Source organism: Sinocyclocheilus rhinocerous, unplaced genomic scaffold (genome assembly GCF_001515625.1).
Source record: "Sinocyclocheilus rhinocerous isolate Xijiao unplaced genomic scaffold, SAMN03320098_v1.1 scaffold557, whole genome shotgun sequence".
In the NCBI taxonomy this organism is placed as follows: Eukaryota; Metazoa; Chordata; class Actinopteri; order Cypriniformes; family Cyprinidae; genus Sinocyclocheilus; species Sinocyclocheilus rhinocerous.
Window position 1 is genome coordinate 1,288,478 of NW_015633548.1, and position 27,444 is coordinate 1,315,921.

The following is a 27,444-nucleotide window of genomic DNA, read 5'->3' on the forward strand; positions in this document are numbered from 1 at the left end:
CCTTTACAGGTGGGAACCGAGGCACGACCTACAGGAACGATTTATGATATGGATTCGGCGGCCTCTGAGCTGGTCATTAAGTAGTATGGGTCATTAGCCTTCATTTTAGCTTATAACAATACGCAGCTGCACCTCGAGAACTATTGCTTTTGACTTTATGCGTGACACAAAATAATTTGTATTTACGGCTCTGCGCACTACGGCAACACTACACGGCGAAGTGTGAATTGTTAAGTTATTCTTTACAGACAAAGCAAAGAGAAATCATAACAGGGAAGGTGTCAGCCCATCAAAGACGAATTTCACAGAGATAAGAAACAAAGACCGGGTTCAAAACACTGCCACTCCACCATAGCTTTTATGGCGGCTTCTTATTTCCTATTCACTCAAAGCCAAAAGCAGGAATCCACCGCATTTCCACACCTCACATTCTTCCCTTCAATTCTGAAACTGTGTGTCACCTCGAGAAAATAACAGACTGAGCTTCTGACAATGACTTTGAGGGCATGAAACAGCAATCCATCAGCGATCCATCCATGGCGAATGTAGGGTAAAAACGCGCTGCTGCTTTTACGGCAGATGACCCCGTAACTGCACTTGATACATCCGTTTCTTTATTGAATCCTCTCCTTGTCGTTTGTTCACCTTGGCCTGATTGCATCAGAGCAAATAATGACCTCTTCATGAAAATGACTGCAATTTTCCTGCAAAACTCCCTGGTGCTGGCAGGCTGCCGCAGCAATACACAGAGGAGAGAACGGCAGACGTTTAACTGATGCTAATGATGAAATTAAGAACGCAGACCACTAATGAGGACAGAAAAAAGATTGGAATACGAAAATCTTTAACGTGCTATAACACTCTGTTTTGCATAATTATCACTTTCCTTTGTCGTTTCACGATTTCTGTGCAACAGTTGTTGTTTTTCATGTCCACTGATTGCAACCTCACATTTTCAGACACGTTCCAGACTAAACATGAAGTGTGCAACACCTGGAATATCGGTTATCGCACATTAATGGGATCTAAGATTAGCCTGGCAGCGGAAACTGTAAACAGGAGAAATTTACGAGAGAGGATAGCGTGGTCATTTGTAGATCATTCATGAAGATGAAGATCATTAGAGATGATGGAGGAGTGGGCATTGTCCGACTTCAAAGTCCTGTTCAGGAACACTTAAGGCCCGTGTGCCGCTACCGCTCTTCCTGAAAGCAGTCTCTTATCTCTCAACTTGCATCAGTTCCACAGACTCTGATCCACAGCCAGCCTGACACTCTACTTTCTAACTCTGAGAACTTACAACCAGCATCCATTCAAACCAAGCCGGCCGTTTCTAAACTGCGTGCGACGGTGTGAACTGATCGCAAGTCTGATAAGCAGAATATCATCGGGGAGGAAAAGGGAACACGCTCTGCTTTGGCTTTCTCTACGACCTCTCAATTTGTTTTGACTTCTTTTCATCTTACTGCTACAATAAATGAACTCTGGATCTGGATGAACAGCATATCTCTTCTTTTAGATCAGTTTTTTTTTTAACATGACAGAGACAGGAGAGAAAGCAGAGAGGAAAAAACACTGCTAAAGGAAGGAAGGATCTGGAAAGCAGTGCATATAGAAAAACAACAGCACCATTAGAAGTCCAAAGAACCATGAGAAAAGTTGGCATGTATCTCCAGTGCACACAAAACTCCACTAAGCACACAGCTACAAAGGATCCCAGAGATGTATTCATCAGAGCCTTTGAGACACAGACAGCCGCGTGACTTCAAAATCAGCGCTTGCATTATCTGGCACCTGTGAAACTATCCCAAAGATGCGCATCTCTGATTAGATGCTGGCTGTACAGTCAAAGCTATTGTGAGTTTGTTTTTTTAAGGTTTATGGAGTAAACCTATGACAAAGAGTATGTGGGCTTCAGACTGTATAAAGACATCGCTGTTTAAAAACAAGACAGCTCATTGATTATGCACAAGGACCATAGGGTTTTCCAGAAACATGCTTTTAACTGCAATATGTACTGTCTGTACAAGACCAATAAAATAAAATAAAAAATATGTAGACCTGAACTGTTCTATGAATAAAATAGAGCAGATCAACATATTGATCATGCAAAGGTCAAAATAAGATAAAAAAAAATACTGATCAAATGTTAAATAAATAAATAAAATAGTTAAATACAATGCAACTCTATTTCCATGTTAAGGTGAAAAATAATTAAATGCAATAGTACAGATCAGCACACTAGTCAACTCAGTATCCATGCAAAGGTGAAAAAAAAAAAAAAAAAATATTGATCTGTACTATTAAAATACAATTGTACAGACCAACACAATGCAACTCAGTGTATACATGCAAAGGTGAAAAATAGATTTTTGGATTCTTTGCATTGACTATGAAGTGAAAAGCAATTGAAACCTGGTCTATTGAAATGACAGTGACCCTAAACTGTCATCCCATGTTAGCCATGTTAGCGCGCTCTCACTGATGGGCTGGATAACCTAGATTATGGAGACAGCTGCTGCCGAGTCACGCAACAGTGGAGCCAGTGTTCACTGGAGATAATTGGCTGGTCCAGGGTAAATAATGAGCTAGAAATTAACAACTGTCTGCATAGCCACAAATCCTCTGCAATAAATTTCCATGAAAGCAACTTACAGCTCCAGAAAAAACAAAAACAAATTGCACATTAGTAAAGAAATTACTGGATTAAAATCAACCCCTTATCTACAGTACAAGAATGGTAGAAACTGCATGGTTAAACATCCACTGACCTGATGTTTGATATGGGGAATGTGTGTACATTTCAATCTTTCACTAATTAAGCTTCACTGCCAAAACTAGCTAAACATTACATAACATTAAGTAGTTCTTGGCTTTTCAATGTTTACAGGCCTGGAAAACAGTACTCACTATATGATGGTGTGCTTCAGTAGCCCGACTTTTTTTAAACCAGCAGATCCCTCAACAGCATTAACAAACATCCGCCCGCATTCATTCAGGTACTGTGTTTGATGCCTGGACTAAACACAGATACAATTAAGAGGCGGATAACAAACAGGAAGAACATTAATCAAGAATGCAGGCAAATCATAAGGTAAACATTTCATGTCATAAGCTGCCGTTTATAGCTTTGGATGAAAAAACACATGTTGATTTTTCCATATTGATAGATATCACTAAACTTGAGTGGGCGTCAGCTTTGTTTTCTATGACACAGATTGAATTCAATTTAACTGGGAGGATAGACATTCTTCACTATTAATAAATCGTTAAATCAGGAAGGGTTTCGGAAGATGAGCGGCATCGGCACGTGAAAGCGGTAGCTGACTGGCAGTGTGCAATGTGCATGGCATTCAAAGCGCTTCCTGTAAACATCCAAGTACTTCCTGTGAGGTCAGATATGCCAGGTGCATCATGAATATGTCTAATAACAAAGCAACGAGAAAAATTGTTAAAAAAAAAAAAAAAATTAAAATGGGAAGAAACAGCATATGCAATGTCCTTAAAATGTCACACAAACACACAAAGAGGATTAAAAGTAATTTGGTGCAATTTTTTGGGGACTTTACTATCACGTTTAAGTCATGCATGCTCTTATCTTTCTTCAGCATTACAACATGCCATTCATACTCTACTGGAAATTACAGTTACATTTTGTAAATTTATGTTTGCCTTGTGTTAATCCTCTCATTAAATTGTGATAAATCGACTGAGGCATGTTTGAGCAGATACCAGCCATACATAAAACCTGGACAGTGTTCTTCAACAAATTATCTCCTGGCTAAAATTAGTTCGCTGGAGGATAAGCACCTTCAGACTTTGCATTGGGACAGTCCGAGAGGATTACTTCACAAAGAGCGAAGGCTTCAAGTGGACCATGCTAAAATGGAAGGCGCTCATGTTGTTAGGTCTGAAGAGGGTGTTACAGACATGCTTGCCTGGGGCGGATGACCACAGAAAACAATTCCACATGGAGCCACGGTCCCACAAATGAGAATTTAAGAGAGCAAAATTCAGGTTGCCTTGAGAAGCCACTTCATTTGTTTAAAATGTATTTCATTCCCGAATAAGCATCAGTGGAATTTAGATTACAGCATCTTCAGTCTCTTGGAAATGAAAAGATCATTCAACAGTGGTATTAATTGTTTGATCAAAATATTTTTAACACAAAGTATTTCGAATCATTATATTTAGTCTTGAAAGCATTACGAACACTGAGCTAGTAATGAGAAGATATTTTTGTAACAAAACCATATGGCAGGCATCTTGATTAAAACAATTCTGACAACACTACAGCACATAATACGTTCATCCGTCCTCAACTGCCCCAGTCTCTTGGCCTCTAGCTACATTTGACACAAAGTATTTCGAATCATTATATTTAGTCTTGAAAGACACAGAATGACGCATTACGAACACTGAGCTAGTAATGAGAAGATATTTTTGTAACAAAACCATATGGCAGGTATCTTGATTAAAACAATTCTGACAACACTACAGCACATAATACGTTCATCCGTCCTCAACTGCCCCAGTCTCTTGGCCTCTAGCTACATTTGTATTTAATTCTCTTAGTGACTGGATTATGGGAACGTCCATCTGGGCGTTGAAAATGAAGAGGGTGGGCCATAAACAGTTTAAATTGTGGTAGATTAATGGCACCAGAGTTTGTAAATACAAATACAAATGAAAACAAATATTTCAAGCAAAAAACAACAAAATTAATAGAATAAGCTTATAATACACATCAACTTTACATGCATGTAACTCACGGAAAATATAAGAAATGTTTTATCGCTTCAAGGCTTTTTCATATCACTCACCATTCAATATGAGAAATGAAACCCTTCCTGTTTATTGGACGACAGAAAATTCATGCAGTACCCGGTGTACCTCTGCTCAGATTTTCATCAGGCCTTTTGTTCTTGCAGAGAATGGAAATCTATACACAGAGCAAAACAAATGACTCAGAATCAGCAAATCAAAGAAAACACTGAAAGAACTGATAAGTTTTCCTCTATCACACACAAAACGGACAGAAAATGTGCCACCCAGTTTATGGAAGTGAACTGTGTGGGTCTGTTCAACTCGTCAACGTGTATATGGGAGATGTTTATGAGAAGAAAACCATCTTTCCTTCATGTGATGTTGTTTCCTGACACGCACCACCTAAACAATTTTGAGAAGGGTATCTGTTTGGCTAATTTCAGAAAGCTGCCCTCTTCCTCTCTCTCTCTCAGTGGGAGGGTTAATGACGATTGTGGAGGGGGGGAAGCCCCCTTTTCAGTGACCCCCAGAGTCAGGGATACATAAGCAACATGAGGGACTTGGGCTTCTTATCCAAGACAAACCGACTCTCTTCACACTCATTCTACCGGACTTCCAATTCACAAAAGAGAAACGCGCACATCACGGCAGGAGAACTCCGACAGAAACCTGCCCTCAATCTCAGCAGCGCTGTCACACACTTGCACACAGATATACAAACACATTCAGCCACACACACAGACACACGCGCACACTGAAGAGCAAACAGTCTCTCTCTTTCTCTCTCGCTCACCCACTCTCCTCTCCCTCCCATCCACATACGCACACCACTACAGTATATCAGCTAGCGACTGGCAGGGAAACGGAGGGGAGAGCAGAAATGAATGTGAAGATCTTGACGCTGGTGATTGTGCTGGTGGTTTCTCTGCTGTGTTCAGCCAGTGCTGGTAAGTCGGGAGCGTGACGGCTGTTGCCCGGAGCCTCCCTGTGTTTATCTTTTTCTCTCTGCTGTTAGCCTTGGGCTTGGGAACGGGAATGGGCAGCTGTAGTTGATCAGTTACCCAGCATGGTTAGCCTTCTGGGGCTGGGGAGAGGAGGGAAACGGCACCTGGCTGCGCGCTGTACTGCACTGCAGAGGTTTGGTTTGTTATTGTGCCCGTTTAATGAAGTTAATTGTGCCATCGGTGAATGACTTGCCGACTTTACCGTGACATATGTAGGAAAAAACGGCGATGATTATGATGCTGATGATTCTTCCTGGTGTCATGTAACGCTTGGCTTTCTAGGATTATGTACTCCTGGATGTCGTAAATGTAAGGTGTATGTCTATACGGTATTGTGGTGCATGTAATGAGGTGTTAAAAACAGCAGATGGTTGTATAATTTGCATTTCACAATGAAAACGCCAATATTATGTCTTTAAAGGTGTATTTGATTCTTTTTCTTTTGGGCTGTGCCACATCATGGATGAATTCTCAGGGCTGAAGCTACATAGATAAGAGTTCGTATGATTTATTCCAAAAACAATCTGCTATTGTACTGTTATGTAATTCCTGCTCAAACACCATGGCTTTTTTCATCTGCCTCTACAATAAAACCTATTATGAAGGATGTCACACAAGTCACAAAGCTCTGACTGAGAGCTCGAGTCAGGTGACCAGTGGCCACCCTGCAGATGTGATGCAGGTAACAGGCTCGTGTTAAAAAACAACTGTGGCCCTTGTGTAAATGCTCGCATTTCTCTAAAGTCCGACTGCTGGGAAGCATGTGTGTTTGAAGGGTGCTGGCTAGCGGCTACTCTGCGTATCAAACGGCCCCTTACGCCCTGCATTTCCACACACGTTTGTTACGGAGATGCTGCTATTTTGGTCTCTGCACGAGTAAATGGGAAGCAATTACCTTGCATTACGGTCAGTGTCGTTTTTCACTCTCCCTGCATGTGTGTGGAGTCTGAGCCTGATCCTCGGAAGGACAGGATCAGGCTCAGTAGCTACGGCTACTAACGTCTGATCCGGGTCAGACTGCCTGCTTGTCGTTATTAGTAGTATTATCTCCATCATGAGATGGAGGTGAGGGAGCTGTGGGAAGCCGGAGCTGCGCGCTGTCGCGGATAGGTGTTGGAAGCGGCTCGTTGTGTAGGCAGCAGGTGTGAAGCCTTTCATCTTCAGACAAACGCTTTTCCAGTATACTGGGAGTTTGCTGGAAATTGGCATCCGTCTCAACCGTACGCTTTTTGGGGGGTGGGGACGCGGAGGAGAAGCCATGGTGCAACAGGCGACAACGGCTTCGCTACCGCATGCATTGAGTGTCACCAAGCAGAACGGCTGCGGCCCTGCTAATCTCGTCTGCGCATACCTCAATCTGCTCGTCTTGTAATGGGCTTTCCCTCAAGAATGGGCAAATCTCGAGCGCATTGAGCCGTTCATAATTCATCCTGAAAGCAATCTGTCTTCCACTCTCAAGTCTGGTATGTAAACACTTCATATTGTGGAAACAGTTCAGCCACTCTGAGTTGTCAGTCCGAGTCCAGTATCGACGCATCATCTTTCAAAGTCACAGAAGCGCGGGATGAATCCTTTCTCGAGTCTCGAGAGCAAACACGTATGCAAATACACGCACAGAAGTCCTGAGATGTGTAATTTTAGCTACTTGGTTTGTCCTCTTTGTCCAGGTGAGGGTGTGGAGATCAGATCTCGGGCTTTATCTGTTTGAAATCAGCTTTTTGGAAAAGGGCGATTTCATGCAAGCTGTCAACAACACTATTAAACTTTGAAGTAGCTTTAGAGATCTTGCACGGGCTTGTCGCTCGCCATGTGTCCTGGATCGGCATGAGACCCCTACAAAACAAATATAGGGCTCATTAGGAAATCTTCAGCCAAACAATGTTTTTTTTAGAAGAAGAAAAGAGGGCAAAGAGCAGGATATTTTGTGAAATAACACCAGTGGCCCTGTGCTAACAGCATGCAGGAAGCATTAAATCATAATTTCATGCGTCCACCTAATGTGAAGAAGGTGTTTGCGGTTATGCACTTGATTATAGGGGCCGTGGAGAGTACACAAACAGCCAAACTTTTCCAGATGTCCAGTGATAACATGATAATCGTATCCGAACAGCATGAACGAGATGAGCGCTACAGAAAGGTCATTACAAAATTATGGAGAATCATTCAGCGGTGCTTTGAGGCATGATAGGTTTTTGGCTGAGTTCCTCTCTTTCACAAGCTTGCACGCACACACATACGTGCACATGCTCAAACACACATCCAGAGGGTCAGTGACTCAGATCTATTTTATGACTAACCTGGATATCCTCTATGGTTTCACTGTAAGGACTGCAGCGTACTTTGTCAGAGACTGTAACACAGAGGGATGTGCAAATAAACTACGAACAAGAATTTAATGTGATGTACCAATATGGATATACTCACCCTCATGTCGTTCCAAACTAACATTACATTTTTCAGCTTCTGACTACAAATGAAAAATGTTGGATGTTCATGCTGCTTTTTTAATGCAATGAAAGTGAGAAGGCGATCAAACAACAAAAACAAACACAAAGCACCATGAATTTATCATAACAGTAATAGTAATATCATAATATAATAATAACAGCAAATTATTTTTGTAATTACTTATAATAAATTATAAGTAAAATCAAATTTATTTACAAAAAAATCTTCAATTTCATGCAGTTTGAACAATGTACAAACATGAAAAGAGTTGTGGTAGAGGAGATGATTATCAGTGAATATTACATTTATTAAATTAAATTAAATTAAATTTTGGCATCAGAAGACTTAGAATATAGTTATATGCACCACTCTTTTAATACCTCCATAGTGCTTTTTGCTGTTTTTGGCACTTCCACTGGAAGAGGAAAGAAAAGAATAGTGTGAATACTCTCGAAACTAGCTAAACTCTTCCTTTTGAAGCATTCATGTATCTCAAACGGTTGAGCATGGCACTAGCAACACCAGTGTCATAGGTTTGATTCCCAGGGACTGAATGAACTGATGAAAGTTGCTTTGGATTAAAACTTTAAAAGATTAAAACTTTGGATTAAAAAAAATGTAAATGTTTCATGTAAGAAAGAAAATCAAAAAAGTTTGGAACTGAAGACATGAAGGTGGCATGAAGTTGTTCTATTCTCTGAACAGTTATTACTTTATATTAAATGTACAGTTACTTAGTATTTTTTTAAATACATAATGACCTTTCAAACAGATCAAGCAAAGTGTCATCTGCAGTCTCTGCCAACTTGTTGCACCCTTTTATAAATACTTCAGAAATATCTGCCCGGAGCTGTGGAAGTGGTTATTTTTTTTCCGGCTACACGGCTTGGCAGAGCAGAACCAATAAAACAATGCCCTTTATAAAACAGAGTACATTTTCTGAGCTCTATTATAACTCATGTGGGGTAACCTTTGAGAAAAGCTCCCCAGTGGCAGTACGGTGGATGTCTTGACATGTGTGATTGCTATAGGCCAGCATAACGCAATTCAGAGCACTCTGAATAAATCAGATCACCTCCACCATCAGACTTAAACAGATGCAGAGGAGAAATCCTGAAGGGTGCTGATGAAGGAGAAAGAAAAGAAAAAAGCAATTGTACAGCCTTCTGATGTGGCGAGGAACACAGCCGCTAGAATATTAAAAGGTCTTTAAAACTTCACAGCTGGTGGTCTTCCCGAATTTGCAGGTGGACAAATGCGGGGAATATAAAGGGCCCGGTGCCAAAATTGCTTCAAATGGATGCTTGCTTAACTGCTCTCTCTCAGAACCACACTTCTGGCTCATCTGGCTTAGCTACATGCCGCCTGCACCCACAAGCAAGCTGACGAACCATTAGTTAGGCCCCTTCCACTAAACATCAGAAAACATATCCCCTCAACACCCCCAAAATCTCCCACTCTTTCCCCAACTTTTTAATTAAAGCCAGATACACCGAATGCCTCGCTGCGTCCACAGGGGCCCTGTATTAACCTGATTTATGGCTCCCTTTTCAAATATTAAACGTTACATTTATTGTGGTTGCTGATCAAATATGATCAGAGTGGACATCTTTATGAACAGCGAGACAAAAGTGCTGTATAAATATTTCAAGTCGGTGAATAAATGTGCTTTAATTATTTTCATGCTCAATTTGAAGAGCAAGGAATGAAAAACACGATTGCAGTGCACAGGCCTGGTTTTGTTCGTATTTAACCACAAAAAAATAGCACATTGTTGTTTGTACTTCTATCGTGAGCTTTCCCAGATTATTTCAGAAGTATATCACATCAAACCATTAGCTTGATTTAAGGCTTCTGCTGCTGCATTAAATCGGTTCAGAAACACAGAGCCGGGTTTTGATTGCTCTGAGCGGTACAGATGTGAGAAACTGACTGGACTGTTTATGAGAAGTGTTTGAGAGTTTTTGGAACACTTTACTGATGCCCCCACTGGGACTACCCATAATTCCAAGCCTTAAGGTACAAGATATCTGTGTTATGCCTTCAATTTTATTGCTCTGAATATTATACCGCCAATACAAGCCCAAGCCTCAATGTTTTCTCTGATCTCTGTAATACAGGGCCATGCACATTAAATGTAACACCTCTGTACATATTTTCCTTATAAAGCAATTATTATTAACTATTCTTATAAGTACACTGAACATTTGAATGTCATCCAGACATTGCATATCTGATACAGTAAGAATTTTGTTTCTAAAATGTCCAGAAGGAACAATTCAAAACTGAAAGACATTAGATGTCAAAGCAAATCTTAGCATGCTTTATCATTTCCTGTCTTTCAGTATAGAACAAATTAGGTATATGCATGATAGTTGATATCATATCCCATAGGAAACAAAACATACTATTGCGTTGAACGAATAAGTCTTGTTTGTTAAACTAGCATGTAGAAATTGGAACCGGATTCTGTAAATAGATATACAATTCAGACAGAGAGTTTACTCAAAGATTGTGAAGCTTTGCATTTAATCTTATTCGGGTTAAACAATGTGGTTAACATACCAACATACATAAACAAAAAAGGTAAATGAACTGTCAGTAATTAAAAACGGCCTGTAACTTGACCCACAAAGTTACTGTGAGAACCAGGGCAAATTTTCTAAAACAAAAACACTCGCAACACAAGCAGCCATTCACATCTGAGCTGTTAATCATGCACCATCAGTCAGTTCTCATCCACATGACACATATGTGTCTTTTCATGACTGATTGTTTGGTGTGATCTCAGCTGGAAATATCCCAGCATGCACCAGTTGACACTCCTTTCAGTACCTCGGCACTGGGCTCGAAGCAGGAGAATTGAAGCTACGTCGTCACACATCCGCTTTAAAGACAGTATGCATGCGGGCTCACAGCTGACAGCACAATAGTAAGGGGTGGATGTGGTTCATTACCGATTAGAGAGCCCTTGGAAATAGACTGCCTTTCCACATAGTGAGGTAGATATGTGGGGGCGTGCGGATGTGGTTCATTACCGATTAGAGAGCCCTTGGAAATAGACTGCCGGAAAATCTCGTTGCTAAAGAGCTAACGTTTTCTTGACGATTACCAACATGCTGAGTTTGAGCCCATCACTGCTGACGAGAATATTCGGGTCTCGATCACCGCCGAGGCAAATCCTCTTTGAGACGGCATGCTGTTTTTCCCTGGAAGCCAATTCAGAAGAAATCGCACTTAAGATGCTTTGCATGATCGGCTCTCTTGATTTTCTTGTACTTAAAGGTCCAACCTGCAGTAACCTCTACCCACCGATTCACCCCTACCAGTCTGAAGAGCTGGTGGGAGAGCTTGAGCAAGTCTTAATCAGCCTTCTCCCCCTTTTTTCATCTTTTCTCTTTCTCTCAACACATCATTAGCAGTCAAGGCAGCAGCCGTAGCGCTTTGAACCTGCAGGTCTCTGATCATTCGGAACCGGGCCATTTCTACCCACATTATCATAGCTTAGTGCTACTTTGGGTCATGTGTAGTTTGCTTGCAAGGCTGCACACCATCTGAGAGTGTCAGAAACGATCAGAGAACGGCGCGGTGCCAAGAAGCTACAGCCACTTATTTTCAGTAACGGAGCTCAACGTGGAGGTGTGGGAAAGTCTGTGAACTTTTCATGCGATTTTGTTCCTCTGCGGAGTTGCAGAACACAATGCACGCCTTCATTTCCTCCTGCAAGCCGCGTGCTATCACAGCAGCACAATGCTGAATATCAAACAGCCCCCGTTGCAATGGAGTACAATGCAAATGACGGCTGATCTGATGGACAGGGAAGGGTTAAGAAATCTTACTGCCTAACTCACTCTAATAATGGACCTATGCTGAAATTTGTAAACTGGGAAACCTGATCCATTCCTGCTAACAATGTCATTCTCTTGCTCCTCAGTGAGTGCCTTTCACAGCGGCTGCCATGGAAACGTGGTTTGAGAGCACGTTGGAGATTGGTACCAGTTTATGCCAAGGCCCTGCGCTACTGGTAGGCATGCAATAAGCAGCGCAGCGACACCAGGATTCAAAAGGCCTGGCTGCTGATTTCAGACGCCGCTCTGGGAGTCCTACTGGTTTCTTTAACTTCATTTCCATATCAGAAGTAGTATATTTAGGGACATAATAGCACACTGTTAGGAAATTTTGTGTAACATGGTCTTATTTATGAGCTAGGCAAGTGATTCATACTGGGGTTTCATGCTAATTAACATGTCTCATTCTAGGCATAATGCTCATGATCAAGTGTGACTAGCTAAAGGATAGTCTTAGCGGGCATCAAATTGGCATGCCTGCGTGTGTGGTGGAGAAAAAAGCTGCTAAGTGTGGAGCTCTCTCGCTCTTATTTCATTGAATGAATGTCCTCTGAGACACTGGGGATCACGCCTCTGACGTCACACACCGTCAGCTATGGTTACACCCCCATGGGACTCCACGCCTCTTCTCGCACATATGCAAGGCAAAACAAAGTATCGACAGTCACGCACATGCACATTCATTCACAAAATTCTTTTGAGAATTATTTGGCCTGAATGGAAATTATTAGAATGCAGTGTTTACTCACACACAGCATAAAAGCCACACCTTTCTGTGTGCAATTTCATACATAGATGAAAAGGATTCATGTGCAGCCAAGCATTAATGAGTGCATTCACATGCATACCAAAATCAGAAATCAGCTCATTATAAATACCAGGCAACAAATTGTGTTTAAATGAAACTTAAAAAGATACGAGTAGAATACAACTGGGCTAATGGACAAATATCAGACCAGTCTGATCTTGTTAGGATTTATAGATAGTGGAATCTAATGTTTTCACATAACATTTTGTATGTCTGGACATTTTGCACACATCTAAAACATAAAAATATGTACATATACCCAGCGTAAAATCTTTACAAATCCTTTCTATTTTTATTATAAATATACTAGTATAAATATATTTAAATTACAATTACATACATTACCGATGTAGTGGAATGCGGTAAATTAGTCAAAAAGGAAGCAAAGACTTTTACATTGTTACAACAGATATCTATTTCAAATAAATGCAGTTTTGAACTTTTATTCATCAAAGAATCCTGAAGAAATGGTGTCCACAAAAAAATATAAAGCAGTACAACTGAATATATTAGTTAAAATATATTAAAATAGAAAATCTTTATTTTTAATTGCAATAATATTTCACAATATTAGTCTTTTACTGTATAAATCTTACCAGCCCCCAAATTTTGAACGGTAGTGAAGATATGTTTGACTTGACTAATAAAAAAATTTATTAATAATATTCAATGAATTCTATTTTACGATTTGTAAACATTTGAACATCTCTGTAGTTGTTCATTCGTGAAATGCATTCTAGCAGTTGTCAGTATGTAAATAATACATTTCACTGTCTATGCAAACATACAAAACTGCTTGTGTGCCAGAACCACATTTTATATAGGACCGGTCACCCTACACATGAACTGTTTTTAAGTGTAAGACGCCTGTAAGCGCAAACAAAGTCTTCTAAAGGCCTGTTAACGTTCTACATTTGAATTACAGTATGAACAGGATCCTCTGTTCAGACATGCACAGATTCTCATACACAAAACCTCATTAGCTTCAGACTGCTATTAAAAACAAAAGATAAGAAAATACACAAACCTCCATAACATTTTGTGTCACCTTTGACTTATGATGTGGCTGTGTTGCTGCTATCCATTATGCATGTTTGTGGAGACGCCCTTACAAGAGCTGTTATGACTGCAGTCTCATGCTGTGGAGAGAGTGAGGCTGCATGTCTGACAGACACATAGGAATGATCCTCTCATCATACCCACCGCTGCATTTGTGTCTCCACAATAAATAGATAGGGTGCGTCAAGGAGAATATTCTGTAAACGATGACAAATAAATCAATATTCCTGTATAATATTGCACAAACAAACTAACCAAGCGAGACGGTTCTGATTCGCATAGACGGAGCAATTATAATACACATTGATTGGTCATTGCATTCAGATGATTTAAGATGGGTGGTGGTGGAGGTGCTAGAAGGGCAAATGAATAAGCAGAGATAATGCATGTAGTACAACCAGCCATAAATAAGGAATGCCCTCTCCTCACCTGGTTCTGCTTTGCGTGTATGTAGATCTAATCTCTCACTTCCTGGAGTAGTGAGTAAAAGATTAGATCCATCTGGTGCCCCAAGCTTAAAGGTCTTCCGACTAGCCTAAACTTTGTATCTATTGGAAGTCACGGTTCTTTATTTGTCATGTTGTGTGTTTATACAGGGAGTGTATTGTAAATTTAGGCCAGTCCGAGACATTCTGTAAACCATTCATTAGATTGTGCTCGGCCCTTTATAAACGTTGCCTACCCTGGGCCTCTCTCTCCCTGTCAGGAAAGTGCTGGGTGATGGATAACTCTCTCGGCTAAGAGGCAGCCCTGGGATTTACAGGGACACACTATCAGACACAAGGTTTCCAGCGGAGGCTAGGCACGGCGAGGCAGTCGTGTTAAAAAGTCAACATAATGGATAGCACCTAAGGAGTGTGGTACAAGAGGATGAGATGGCAACGATCTGGCTATTTATCATTAGCCTGGAGGAAAGCTGACCAAACTGGACACCTCCTGTCACGCCACCATCTCTGTGGAAGCAAACTGTGGTCAGCATTTCAGTGTTGCCAGAATTCTCACTTTATTAAACTTTAATTGACTAAATGACTCCCAAAGTCATGCTTAAAGGAATAGTTCACCTAAAAATGACGAAACCAAAATTACAACATAGGTTGATTAAAAACGTGCCTATAACTCCAAAAAACAAACAAACAAACGTATACATACAATTCAATGCAGTTTCACGGCATTTTCACACAAATTATGATTACATGGGCAGATCATTACTAACCTATTTTATGTTATAACCTCAAAACACTTTTACCATGCATGATTGTTAAACTAATAAATTTTGACATTTGCATCACATAACAAGCTCCACATGTATGGCTCTTCTGAAGTAGTAAATTTGCTCAGTAGCTCGCCTAGTAAAGTGCACACTGCACTAGGGTACAGGTCCTGTGAAACACGAGTTGCAATAAGAGCTCAAAGACTTGCCGAAGCATGCTAAAATGGCATGGTTGCTGCAGCAAATGTGTTTTTATGTCACGTTTGCTTTTGTTAACTCTATTGGTTAAGTTTAGTGTAGGTGGTACTTTATATGATGTACAATATATGTACAATAACCACCAGCCAACAGCCAGATTCATGGTCATCTGTTTCAAAGAATATTTCAAAGCAGTTTTAGCGCCACTTACTTGAACATTTCAATTTGTCTATGAAAGTGCCAAACGTGCAAGAAGGAACATGATAATATTTTGCAGAAATGTCGCGGGGGTTTACACTCACCTCTATGACTTTCCTCTGTGGAACAGAAAAGAACATATTTTGAAAAACAGTTTTTATCTATACAATGAAATCAAAACAACACTGGACCCGTTGTCTTTCATTGTATGGACAAATACCAGACACCCGTCACCTGTGTTCCACAGAAACAAGAAAGTCATACAGTTAAGGAACAACATAAGGGTGAGTAAATGATGACAGAATTTTCACCTTTGGATGAACTATCCCTTTATGGGTTCGAGGTCTTCAAATAAGACTTGGTATCGTGAGAAACATCTATTGGAAAATTACTTCCTGACTTGCTTGTCATTAGATAGTGAACCTGGAAGAAATTATGTCGGTGAGAAGGAGGCCCACTATCAGCACCATCAGATCTAATGCAATAAGGAGGCTAGAGCGTTTTCATCCCTGAGTGGGTCTGGTAAACAAGCAGCAAGTTAGGGGAAGATCCCATCAGCATATGCCATCTATTATAGTATATCCACGGTTATTGCTCTTGTCACTTTGTATTCGCCACAGCGTGGAAAGATACAGCCCGCAGAGTAACAAGGAGCTACGCAGATTGAGAAGAAGCCAAGAGTCGTAAAACAGACAATGGAGTGATTCTGAGTGCTTAAAATAGACCTCCATCTTCATCAGTCCAATGCATGTCTTGAGTTAATTCATAAACGCTGTTCTCATCACTACCAGAGATTATTTTTAGCAGCCTTCTTCTTGTTTGTGGCCTAGGATGACAGTTTTCTGAGAGATTTGCTCCCCTCAAAGCAAAGCGGGCAGCAAATGCTGCCTGTCAGATGGTGATGGCAGGAAACAACATAACTGTGTCATATACGGAGAGGTTTATGACAGACGCCGATAGAAGAGCTGCAGTGATGTGCTGTGTTCAGCTCAGCCAGGTGTAATTACAGCCTCTTCTGCCTGCCTGGCCAAAAACATTGTCTTTTTGCCCCTCAGAGAGATTTCAAGACTTTTCCTCACGCTAGGTGAACAATACGTTGGGCTGAGTGATTATGGTACTGGAAAAGCAAAAAAGACTTCTCAAAGCTGAACCTGAGTGTTTTAAAGGGGACATTTCTGATCACATGAAGCCTTTTTACCATGTTAAACCCTTCATATTATTACTTTTTACCATGTTAAACCCTTCATATTATTAAAAAAAAAAATTTGAATGCAGACAGAATGTGTAAACTTGCTTCATTCATTTCTGGAGAAATAACAGGAGGATAATGCTCAGATTAGCAGGCCAGGTGGAAAGATGGGTTTTAGTGTGGTTTCCTTCTTTCATGAGACGCTGAAATATGCAATGAAGTCTTTCTGTGGGGCAAATGAATTAGTCCACTGTTTGGCAAATTAGTCTGCTGTGAACGTGTAACGTGTCAGCTAAAGGCAATTAGTTTGTAAATGTAATTTGAGCTGTCAGGAATTTAAAAATATAGTTTGAGGATATTTAACTCATAAGCAGACTTACAGGCAACGTGTTTAGCCTCACGTCGTCCAGTCACTACACATTCTGTATGATTTCAAGGCTGTATGATTAGCAACTCAAATCATATGGCGTTAGCTGCTTGTTGTGAATTAAAAACAGATTGTCATGAAGAGAAGACAAGAAAACGGCAATTATTTGTACAAACCAGATATCTAGAAGGTCTAATATCAAGCTCATTCTCACAGTAACTTTTTGTTTAATTTACAACAATTGCTTGTGTTATGATATTTTCCAACAAAAAAAGCTGTTCCCTGTAGACTTCTTAATATAGGTTGTCTGTCACTCCCCACGGAGATGTTAGGAATGTCTTGACCCAATGAGAGTAATCTCATTCAAGTTCTTGCTGGGAAAAGGTTAATGGGATTCTATGTTTACTCTGTAGGATAGGCATTTGTTGAGCTCTCACTGAAAGATTCCTTTTTTAAGACATTTCTGGCGGCGTTTTTTTGCATGCGTTGGAGTTAAAGACAAACATAGATAAAAAGGTTAAGACAGAAAGACTTATGCATAAAAGGAAGATGAATTTAGAAGAACCGTATGAATAATCTTCATGCGCTTCAGCGGAAAGAGGATAGCATGGTATGTATTGTGTATAGTATGGAATGAAGGATTGGAGAGCAGTGGCCTGAAACGGAAAACATAACTGATGATTGACCAAGCACGTTTACCCATTCATAATGTGGGAAAAGACAGGTCTAATTGATTCTAGCTTCTGTCATTAGGAAGACTGGGAACTTTCCGATGGAAAGACATCCAATCCCTACGATGCACTCAAACAAAACACCCTCATAAAGCCAATTCAAGACTTGAATGGGAGATCAGTGACATCAGATAGTGCTGCGCAGATCAAGGTCTCCCCAAAACCTCCCAGAATGTTTGCTCTCTCCGGAGGACTTTGTTTGATTTTTCTGAAGAGGTGAGAGGTTAGGGACGCACAGATGTGGATCAAGCTGTGGATATGAGACGGGCTTAAAGGATCTACTCACACTTATTGAGAGATGACTGGAAACATCTGAGCACACTCACAATCGAGCAGTGTAGTGCACACAGACGCACAGACAAAATATGTGGCCAGGACAAGTGTCTTCCCAGTGTTTTTGAGACAGACACTTCTCACATGATGTGAGAAGTTCAAAGATTTGTATGTAAACAGTGCGTGTGACTGCTGAGGGACTTTCTTTGGATATATGGTAGTTGTTGCTGCAATACATTATTTTACTGATGTTTCTTAAAGGTGAAATGTGTATTTTTTACTTATCCTATCTCAAATTAATATTCAATATAAATTATTTATGTTACAATATTTTGTTTTATATCAACTTAAACTGTAAGACAATGGCTCAGCCAATGGTGTGATTTGGGGGAGGGTTTGTTTGGAAACATTGTTTTTTGCAATTCAGTTACACACTTCACCTTTAACCAAAGTGAATATTTTATGTCAGGTTTCATAATTCACATACCCTCTTTCTGTCCGCAGGTCCAATGGCCTCCACCGAGCATAGCAAAGAGCTGGAGGAGGTGGGCAGCATGAGGACTCCTTTGCGGCAGAATTCCGCTCGAGCCGGCCGGAGCCAAAGACCTTCTGGTTGGAGGAGGAGACGCCCTCGACCCCGCCTCTCCCATAAGGGGCCCATGCCATTTTAGAGCAAGGTCAGTTTGACATTACCAATGCAATAGCCTGAAAGCAAAAATAAGAGCCCAACAGAATATGAGTAACTAATACGAGGGGTTAAAAACAATAATCGAATCAAATTGAAGCAGCACCTGTCTCAATTTCTGAAGTTTCGTTGAGTGCATACTGAGAAAGGCTGGGAATGCTGGAGAAAAACATGAGGAAAGGGAGACTGTGATTGACAGAAACCTGCTTGCTCATTCACTTCTTCCATGAATTATAGATTACTACTGGCACAGAAATACTGCATGTCTTTATGAGATTACAGGACTTTAGACTGCTGGGCTTTTGTGGTCCCAATCTCCTCCAACAGATATACAAAACCCATAAAGAGTGGAATATAATACATTGTCAATGTTGTATTATATCCGAGTCAACATGATTCCGTTATCCTAATAATGCCAATTAAATTCCCTATCCAAAGATAATACTTCTGAATCTCATTTGAACCGCTTCAGCTTGTTTTTCACATAAAAAGGATATTTAACTTAACGTCTAGATAAACAATTCCTCAGGCAAGCACTTTAATCTTTTTGTCTAATAAAAGTGTTTTCTCTTCCTAAACATTGTCTCCATGAAATTTCCAGTGTTGTAGCACCAAAACCTTTATTTTAATATGGACTCTATTAAGGAAACATTCAAGTTACTATGTCAATAAATAAAAGAGAACAGTATCTGACAAATATCAGCACATCAACACATTTACATTTTATTACTTATAATCTTTGCACTAAAATGCTGACACACAGTTTTGTGGTTTTTAAAAAAAGGAAGAATGGATAAAAAAAATCTGTGGATGGCAGAGAGATAGGGACTCATTCACAGCTTTTTTTACAGTCTGCACAGTAAGATGTCTGAACAGAGTACAATGTCCCTACAGGAGGCCACAACACAAGTCTCGCCATAAATTAACCTCATATAAGACCAGAATCTATCGAGAAGGACAAGTCAGCTCTTTATGGCATAGTTAATCATGAGACATGAGGGCAATAAAAAGTGAGAAATCCCAAACCCACCACAGTTTTACTATCTATAGCGAATTACATTTTTCCCTTTTGGCAAACAATTCCTATTCATATGTTTCATCAATCCAAGGGAAAACACCATCTTAACATCCACAGAGGTAGACACAAAGAGCAAGGCCTATGCATGCACTCCCATCCCGGCCAATAAAACGCACAGGTCCTTTGAGTGAGTTGGGCAGTCAATGCTTGTTTTGATCCCCAGCATACTGGCAGCACAAAGAGGGGAGCTGCAGGAAGTTGTGTAGCTCCATTAAATGGAACGGCTCAGTGACTCACAATGTAGAGTCCACAAACAGCACTTCAACCCCAAACAAGACGAAGATTTTTCTTTCATTCGGCTACTTTTTCAGCTCCCTTCATGCCGTACGAGGGTTCAAAGTTCACGTCTTTTAGCGCATTCACCCACATTCCTTTGGGCCCAGTCTGTTAAACCAGTCCATTTGAGGCACCTAATCAAGCCTGTGGTACCAAACCCCAAAAATTTTCTCTTAATTCACTCACAGTTCATTATTTCCAAAGTGTGATAGATATTCATTTCCTTTACAGACATTTTATGGCTAAAGAGAACATGTTGTGATAATTACTGTATGGCACTGTACAGTAAATCAGTCCATGGCCCAGATGGGACTCCCACTAAAGTGTTTGACCTGCATCTGGCTAGTGTACAACATCTCACATTTTGTGCAGTGTGAGAAACGTAGCCTCACACTTCATCATCTATGGCTAAAACGGGGCACAGACTGACCGGGGCAATTAACTCTCCTCAAGGGCTGATAACAGACCGAGAACCACCGAACAAGGCCACAGTGGAGGCACTTGAAAGGCTTTCTCTCTTTTTTCATTACACTGCACCACCTTGCCTGCAGATGAGAAGGATGTCTTCATTAAAAGCTTGATCGACTGCATCTTTTCATACAAGAGTACAAAGGAAATCATTGCTAGTGTAGAATCGAGAACACCAAGGGGACGACTTGGAATTAGACTGACTTGTATGAATAAGTTTTGATAATAACGTTCTAGAAAAATAAAAAAATTCAATAAAACACTATCTTGACAGTTTCCTTAAAGGAATATAAAGAGTTCACAGTTGAAGAAATAGTTCACCCAAAAATGAAAATTTTGTCATCATTTACTCACCCTCATGTCGTTCCAAACCTGTAGTTTCTTTCTTATGTTTAATATAAAAGAAGTTATTTTGAACAATTTTGAAGAACCAAACAGTTCATGGTCCCCAATGACTTCCATAATAGGGAAAGGAATACTATGGAAGTCAATGGGGACCATCAACTGTTTGATTACCAGCATTACTCAAAATATCTTCAACATGAGAAAGAAACTGATACAGGTTTGGAACGACATGAGGGTGAGTAAATGATAACAATTTTCATTTTTGCATGAACAATTACTTTAAGCTCAGTCAACACCATTTATGACAATTTTTGTTTTCTTTTTTTTAAATGATTATAATATATATAATTTAAAACTATACATTTTTCTGTTAAAACATGCACATGATTTAAGCTATAAACTTGTTCTTGTAATTTTTATGATCATTTAATGATTCTAGGCACTATGTTGTCCTGGCAATGAACTGTCGTTAAGTTGTATATACGGAAATAGTAAACAAATTTCTTTTTTCACACTGAAATCTTGTTAACACACATACTGTTTACGTCTTTTGGTTATACCATTACAACACTGAGTATATTAGCATTTACAGATTGGCCCTATTAACTTCAGTTGTAAATTATCACTGTAATGTTTATGTTTATTTTTAAACAAAAGAAGGAAAAAGTCATTTTTGCGGTAAATTAACATTATGCCACAAGTGCTGTTGATTGAGCTTAACTTGCCCGTATATGACCGACCAGTCTAACTAAACAACATGTTGGACAAGGCTTCCTCATTGTGAATGCTCTAGGAAGTAAACTGAAAAGGAGGTTAAAAGCTCAGCTGAAGATTATGAGAACTGAAGGTTGTGGTAATGGAACACAAGCAACACAAGAATGAACAACCCGTTACAAGATCCAGATGCCACAACATATAAGAGGAACAGCACATGTTGAGGGACCTCCTCTTCAAAGACTTCCTAGCACAAAGGCACTGCACTGCAGAGAGCTAGAAATTGGAAATATGCCTCATTCAGTACCAAGGGGCACACTGCATGATTAGAAAGCAACTGCCTGACACAAAGTTCCTCTTTTAAAGTGCCCGCAGCTCGCTGTTGTTAGTATATTCTGACAACTGACATGATGTCATACAGCACAAACAAATACAGTAAACATGAGTAACAAACAAAACATGGTTTAGATAAGAATCTCTGGTGCTGCACTGTACATGACTCAAATGCACCACTATGCAGGTGTAAGAAAAAAAGTAAAAAGATGGTTCTTATCGTTCAGTGGGCACTGTTGTACCGGAAGAATGAAGCTCATTGACATCTAAAGCTATCTGTAATCATTGTGAAGTCATGAAACAAACACTAAAAGATGACCTCACTGGTTTACATAGATTCCTTGCTCAAAGTAAAGTGCAAGAACAGAATTCTAGCTAGTTGCGCTCTAAATGCATAAATCTTATCAGTTTATAAAAGCAGAATACTAATAATCATGGAACCTCATAAGTGACAGACTTGACACTGCAAATCATTTCAGCAGTTTTGCATTAGCATTTTGCTGAACTAAAAGTGTGATAGCTTAAAGGGATAGTTCAGCCAAAAATGTTGTTCTAAATCTGTAAAACTTTTTTTGTTCTCTGGAACATTTAAAGATATTTTAAAGAATGTTGGTCACCAATGTCAGTTCCTATTGATTTCCATTATATGGACAAAAAAATACAATAGAAGTCAATGGGAACCAAAACTTTTTGGTTACCAATATTCTTCTAAATATCTTTTTTTGTGTTCAACAAAAGTAAGAAATGCATACAGTTTTGGAACACCATGAGGGTGAATAAATCATGACTGAATTTTCATTTTTGGGTGGACTATAGTACAGGACACAAATATTGGGTAAAATATTATATTTTACTTAGACTGAACTATTTTTATGGATATCTTTGAATACCGAATGAAACATTTCACTCGCCTTGTCTGCCATTTTGGATTTTTTCCCCCCACATTTTTCAGCTTGTCCCAATGGATTATTATCCCAGTTGCCTTCACCAATTTTGCTAGCAATTTTGTAGTTAGTTTACCAAAAAACAAAAATTATCTCACCCTTTACTCACCCTTACATCATTCCAAGCCTGCACTGTCTTGTAGATATTTAAAATATATCCGGGGGTTTTTTCCACAAAAAAACACTGAAAGTCAATGGGGTCCAATGTTGCTGTTGTAGTTGTTGTTGTTTTTTAATCTGAATGCACAATTATGATCCATGATGTTTTTGAGTAGCCTTTAGGATTATTAAACATTTAATGACTTGCTCTTTTTTAGCTGTTATGTTCAGTACCTGTGCCAATTAGTAAAACCACAGAAAAACACTGTTGGTTCCTGCATTGTACCTTATTCATGTGTCTTTTCTTTTGTCCACAGGCACAGCTTAGAGTGCCCTCCCCCTTGGTTCTGATTTCTATGCTCTTCCTTTGCCTTGGGGGGCCTTGCAACAAGGGGCCTTTGCTAGCCCAGCCTGAAGAGTGATGTCCATAGCACCTGCTGGTTCTTCAAGCAACTCTTCTTCTGTCCACAAAAAAACCAGGACAAGCCACTCACCCTCAGCTCTATGAAGAATTGTGGGCCGGGAACGGGGGTGGGGGGCATTGAGCCCGAGCTATCAGATTCTGTCTCTCTCTGTCTGTCTCTCTCCTCCTGTGGTTTTCCTCATTTGCTTTCTAGAGTCCTTTCATGGCCACACTTTGCATGATGTGTGAGCAGTGGGGAGCCTGGTCTAAACAGTTATAGTCCGAAAGCGTCAGTTTCTTCTCCGAGGTGTGCTAGTCCCATTCTCTCCAGTGTGTAGGTGACCACAGCGCTTTGACCCATTGCTAGGTGTTGGCAACTCTTGGCTTATAAATGGCGTTTATAAGGGAAGAAAGTGGCAGGGAATCTAACGTAAAGGCAAAAATGCTCAGGCCCATTATGGCCAGGCCAGCAATGTAAATTTTTTACATCTTACACAATTTACCATCTACCTACAGCAAAAATTGGCCAGTTAGCTTAATAACGGCATCACTGAGTGCATTTACATGGCAAACTGCTCACAAATGCAATGATCAAAAATTTTTTCTTATAAAATCCTGACAAAAAAATATTTCTTAATGAGATCAATTCTGTTTAACTCATCAAGTTTTGGCGCCAAAATGTATGCACATTGTATAAGCATCCAGAATGCTGATTGTAATGTAAATGCAATCAATGTTATCGGGTTCAGTTATAATTACTGATTACATAATTACGTCTAAAAATGTTGAATGACTATATAATTCATTGGCACATCTATTTAAAACAGCTTGATTACATCTCATAGTGCTGTCCAACGGTCATTATACATCATCCTACCAATGAGCCTAAGAGTTGTCAGCCATCTGAAGCTTAAGGATAAAGCCACAGTGTCTCATTATCAAAAATCACACTCCACTTCCATGAGCGAGAGATCATCGTCCTGAGCCCTCTTCTCCTCCCCCATGACACACGCTGCTTTACAGCAGAGATACATGACTGTTAACTGGCCAGGGTGATCTGCTTCACATGGCGGACCATCTCTCTTTTTAATGAAGTGCCAAATAGCAAATCTACTCCACAGTGCTGCCAGGAGAAGAAAAGTAAACATGTTACCTCTTATCTTGGGGGAAGCATAACATCTAAACATATGTACGCATTTTGCCATTTGTTTGAACACCCAATGTAAAGGCAACGGTAGCATGGTTTCAAGACATTAGACCAAAAAAAAAAAAAAAAGAGAAAGAAAGAAATTTTCTTTACAGATCTGATGATTTTCCCCTTGACTGGATTCTTTGACAGAACTCTATGCCTTTATTTGACATCATACTGGAAATGATTTCTCATTCTTTTGTTGTTATTTTTGTTATATTTCAGTTCATTTCTCAGGGTGCTGTGACACAAGCCTGTATGGTCTATATTACATGCATTTATTTAAGAAACACACATTATTTGTATTCACACCATTTAACTTCATGCTTAAATATCCACCACTTTTTAGCTACATATCCAGACTACGTTTTTACAAGCCATTACTGTTTTCTCCCCATTGGGAGCAGTTGCCTTTTGAGTTTGAGCCTCTTTGGCACAGGTGGCCACAGCCTGGTTATTAAACCCCATTGCTAATCGGTTTTAAATTGGAATCACTAAAATCTCTTTCAAGTCCGATAGAGCTCACAAGACAAACTGGCATAGAATGACCACACCACCTTAGCGTTCAACCGATTTATGATGTAATAATCTACAAAAATGAGCAACTCTTGGCTTAGGCATCGTCAAACCTTTCAGTAAGACACAAATTATGAGGCTGAGATGAGACTGTTAGCCACACTCATAATTCCGATGCTTAATTAGACAATGCAGCAAGTTATTGCAAATTAGCATTTGAGTCCCATCCCCATTTCCTGTTAGGCGTTTCCCTGTGGTTACGAAAAGAGAGTCGTCGCGTATATCCACTAACATCACCTCGCGGCAAAGTCAGCTCTTCATAAGAGAGTGCCTAAAAACCTATATCGGTAAAACACCCAGCCAAGCTCACCTAGATTAAAAATTTATCGAATCTTAGGGCACTGTGCATACTAATAATTCCAGTCACGCCATGATTATTTTATACCCTCTCAGACAGAGATGTGGATTTTATTAACGGTTTCTCAGAATGATAGTGCAGTAGATCAGAACGCAGAGAAGTTCCAAGTTTGGGCGGCTGAGTTGCAGTACACTTCATCTGAAGAGTCTGTTAGAGGTGCGGAGTAATGCCTGTATCCATACTGTTGTTCATGAATGTATCTTCACCATCCTCACCAGAGCTGAGCCGAGGGCCATCGAGCAGTGTTTCAGTTCAGTTCAAGCCTTGAATCTTGAAAAACTAGCCCCCTTCCCACCGATGGAGATGGTTATCGTTTCATCAAACATCCAAAGACAAATATGACAAAATCCAAAGCTTGCTATAGCAGAGACCCCTATCAATCACTTGGCTTTCCTCCAACACCTCTCTGTATGGACATGCAAGGCTGCACTTTTGCAATTCCATTATGCTGCTGGAAAAGTAAATCCCGAAAACAAGTCTTTTGGCATGTAATGGTTTTCCAGTGTCTTGTGACAATTAAATTGACTGATTCTTGTCTAGCTGGTTGTCCAAAGCCTACTTTTCGATAGAGTGTGGAAAGCTGTATTTTATTTTTGTGTGTATGGCCGTATAAAAGTGTAGAAAATATAGTCTGCTGCACAATAGGTCATGGACACAAAAGAGATTTCTCACCCTCCTCTGCCGTCAAACCTGGGCCGTCGTCCCCGTCAGCACATCAGGTTAATGGAGCCTGTGGTGTCAAGAGAACAAGCATGTCCAGACTCAAAACTGAAATGGCAAACACACACATTACTCTTACAGAGCACAAATCACTTTCTATAAATGTTTTTTTTTTCTCTCACATGAGAAACTCATTCTTACTTGATCACGTGTTTCTGCCCATCATAAGTCCTACGCACTTGTACGCACGTTCCACATAATCATTCAGAGGTCTTTAGTTTAAGTACAGACCTTTGCATGGGAGAAAGGGATCCAGAAGCTATTTGTATGTTAAAAACAGAGCTGTGATTATTGATGCGTTCCCCTCGGGTCTTAATCGACGTATAAAAGCAAAGGATACAATACAAAAAAATCCTCTTTGTCCTTGTGATTCATTGCAAGACATTCATTAGCGGACACTGTTCTGCTTTCATATTTGACACAGAAAGAGAAAACGCCCATTTGGCCGCTTGTTTTCCATTAGCTCGTCACGGTGCATGTAAAATGTGGTGACCAGATCGAGTAACTGAAATCCAATCCCAGCAGTTCACCAACTGGTTGGGACGCTAAGAATGATCCGATTATTCTGTTGCTTCGAACAAGACTTCACACCCATAAAGAGCTCTAACCTCTATCCAAAACACGCATCCATACTCATGGCCTGTTTGTTCAGCACACCCATCCATTTCAATTCTCAAAATCTGTAGTCAGGCCTGGCATTTCAACAGTATTAGTGGGCCACGTGAAAAGTAGCGTAACGGCAAGGTATTATTCCTCCTCTTTATTCCTGTTGGAGGTGTGTGCTCATCAAACTCACCTAGCCAAATGTACAGTCCCTGTCTCTGTTTTGATGTTGAACTGGGCAAAAACAAATGAATAAATAAATGAATTAAACAAGTGTATCAGAAATGGTTGAAATACTGTGTACATATTTGAACTTTTGGTTTCTAATTTATAAAAGATAAGCTTTAGCTCTTGGAGTACTTATTTTATTTTTTTCCTTTCATGCGTAGCTTTGTGTTTTTATTTTCTATTTCTGTAAAGTGTGTAAATATATCTTTATGATAATAAGTAATATTAAAAAATCTTATTTTAAGAAACAAGTGTGAGTTTGTCCTTTTTCTTCAAAAGATGCAACAAAAATCATGTAATTCATAATTATTTTTATCATGTTGAA

General features: G+C 39.9%; 2 long non-coding RNA genes across 2 annotated transcripts in view; one reads left to right on the forward strand and one right to left on the reverse strand.

The window, feature by feature from the left end:
• LOC107744549 (uncharacterized) overlaps positions 1 to 18,634 on the reverse strand; it is a 21,021-nt gene extending 2,387 nt beyond the window's left edge. Inside the window, exons 1-2 of the long non-coding RNA XR_001640491.1 lie at positions 18,588 to 18,634; positions 4,824 to 4,942 (exon numbers count right to left, since the gene is read on the reverse strand). This is a non-coding gene — a long non-coding RNA (uncharacterized LOC107744549). The remainder of the gene's footprint in view (positions 1 to 4,823; positions 4,943 to 18,587) is intronic.
• On the forward strand, positions 5,570 to 26,391 carry LOC107744548 (uncharacterized). Its single transcript, XR_001640490.1, has 3 exons — positions 5,570 to 5,714; positions 18,605 to 18,777; positions 23,360 to 26,391. It is a non-coding gene; the product is annotated as an uncharacterized LOC107744548 (long non-coding RNA).
• The last annotated feature ends 1,053 nt before the right edge of the window (positions 26,392 to 27,444 follow it).